General features: G+C 39.9%; 1 long non-coding RNA gene across 1 annotated transcript; it reads right to left on the reverse strand.

Annotated features, from left to right (window-relative positions):
* Positions 1–377: 377 nt before the first annotated feature.
* On the reverse strand, positions 378–1,802 carry LOC131523572 (uncharacterized). Its single transcript, XR_009266810.1, has 4 exons — positions 1,560–1,802; positions 1,294–1,461; positions 1,116–1,202; positions 378–518 (listed from the first exon to the last, which is right to left on the reverse strand). It is a non-coding gene; the product is annotated as an uncharacterized LOC131523572 (long non-coding RNA).
* Between the last annotated feature and the right edge of the window lie 859 nt (positions 1,803–2,661).

Below are 2,661 nucleotides of genomic sequence, written 5' to 3' on the forward strand. Positions count from 1 at the left end.
TGTCCAATAGCGACACCATCAGACAGTTTGAGGTGGAGGCACAGTCTCTTAAAACGCTGTTCATAGAGCCATATACAAATACAATTACACTCCTCAATTTACCGTTACTTACGTTAACCCATGCATCATATGAATGTACTGAATATATACTTACCTGCTGGCTAAACACTGTATTGGAACAAACCACTATATAATCACAATTATATTTTATATTTACATGCACAAGGAATTTGTATTTATTTACAGAGGCATTCACTGTTCATAGTTTAATTTTACTGTTAATTTCTGTTAAAATATATGCCCTTTGAAGTTCATTTTAACTGCTGTAATCAAGTGATTTAAAAAAACTTAAAAACATGTGCTTGAAGTTGTGTAAATTAAACTTTATTTTGATTTTTGTGTCCAGCTCCTTTGTAGATTTCCAAAATACCCAGTCAGGAGGAGAGAGTGGGTAGCGAAGCTCAGGAGGCAAAACTTCAGGCCATCTGCCTACTCCTGCCTCTGCTCTGATCACTTCGCTGCAGAGAGTTTTGATAGAACAGGACAGACATTCAGGCTTCGACCAGATGCCGTGCCAACATTATTCAGTTTCCCTTCACATTTGCAAAAGGTAGACAGACAATTACTTAGTTAAACAGATTAGAGTAAGTCTTTTTGGTTTGTAGTATCAGTCATAAACTGCAGGACAACATTCTGACAAGCTCAAAAACGGTTATCTAGCCACCGTGACAATTTATAACCTTAGGTGAAACTGGGTGACTGCAGTTATAGTTAATGAGACAGTTAACCTTTAAATGTAATCTGCCATTATTTACTTATTTACTTGTGTTCTGTGGAACACAAAATACAACATTTTTAAAAAGCAGTCACATACTTTTTTGCCACAAAATAAATTATTTTGTGATGCACTGGTGATATGATTTGAAGCTTGAAATACATATATAGGTAAATAAATAAATAGTTATTTATCCTGTGCATGGAAATGACCAGCATTTTTTATTTAGTGTTCTGCAGATGAAAGTCAGTTATACAGGTTTAAAATAAAAAATAAAATAAAAAAACTACCTCTTAGCACTATGAAAGCTTTCATTGTCTACTGTGTGTCAATTACTTACCCAAATGGCAAAATCCAGCTTGGCCTTTTGGCTGCAACTATAAGAAGGTAGCTTTAGGAGAAGGATTACCTCTTTTTTCCCATTCACCTTAATTTAGACATATATAGAGAGTTTAAGAGCAGTGTATAACAGAGAAAGAGAATATAAACTTCCAACACACACACAAAAAAACAAAAACCTTGTTTTTCAGGAACAGATCCGCAGAAAGGCACCTGCATTAAGGAAAACAGAGGCAGTGCAGCGCAGTGAGGACAATTCTGACAACCCAACAGAAGGTCCTCCTCAGGCTCCAATAGGACATGAGCACAGCTACTGCTTTGGCAGTCCAAAGACCCTCACCGCAAAGCTGCTTAAAGCAATCAAAAAAATCAAAGAATTAAAAAAGAAATCTAGACAGTACCAGCAAAAGAACAGGAGAAACAAACAAACAAAAAAAACTCAAACCTTCAGAGTATCATTCAGTCCCTCAAGGCAACCCAGTTCTTAACAGAGAATGGAGCATTTATGCTGGAAAACTGCCCTGATGTGCCATTGGAAATACTAAAGAGACAGAAAAGTAGACACACAAAATACCACCCAGCCCTTAAATCATTTGCACTAACTCTGCAGTTTTATTCAGCCACGGCCTACAATTACGTCAGGGAGACCTTTGACTTAGGGTTGCCTCACCCATCTACGATAAGGAGATGGTACAGCAGCAACGGAGGAGATCCCGGATTCAGTGAAGAGGTACTAGCCTCCCTCCAAATTAAAGCTGCTGCAGCACAGGCCAAGGGACAGGAGACACTCTGTGCTCTAATGATTGATGAGATGGCAATTATGAAGCACATCGAGTGGAATGGGAAGAGAATGCTTGGCTATGTAGATATTGGCACAAAAATCAACAGTGAAATCATACCAATAGCTACAGAGGTACTGGTGTTGATGGCCGTCTGCATTCACGATCACTGGAAAGCTCCAGTGGCATATTTTCTGATACATGGAATGATTGGTTCAGAAAGGGCTACTCTGGTGCGCCAATGCATTCTCAAATTGTCTGATGTGGGTGTGAAGGTGGTGTCACTTACGTGTGATGGACCATCAACACATTTTTCAATGCTCAAGGACCTTGGAGCAGACTTGCATCCCACAACACTCAACCCTAGTTTCCCAGATCCATCAAATAGCCATCGAATGATTCACGCCATCTTGGATGTCTGCCATATGCTGAAGCTGGTACGCATCACCTTGGCATCCTGTGGCATCATTGTAGATCCCTGTGGAAACAGCATAAAATGGGAATATATCAAATCTTTGCACAGTCTTTGCACAGTCAGATTGGCAAAGTCAAAAAATGAAAGTAAACCTTGCTGCGCAGACCATTAGCGCCAGTGTGGCGGATGCTCTCAGGTTTTGTGAGCGACACCTGCAGCTCCCCCAGTTTGCTGGCTGTGAGCCATCATGCAAATTCCTGGAGATTTTTGACCGGCTTGTTGATATGATGAACTCCAGAAATGAAATTGCCAGGGGATTTAAAAGTCCACTCAGGCAAGATAATGAGAGAACC

Source organism: Onychostoma macrolepis, chromosome 17 (genome assembly GCF_012432095.1).
Source record: "Onychostoma macrolepis isolate SWU-2019 chromosome 17, ASM1243209v1, whole genome shotgun sequence".
Lineage (NCBI taxonomy): Eukaryota > Metazoa > Chordata > Actinopteri > Cypriniformes > Cyprinidae > Onychostoma > Onychostoma macrolepis.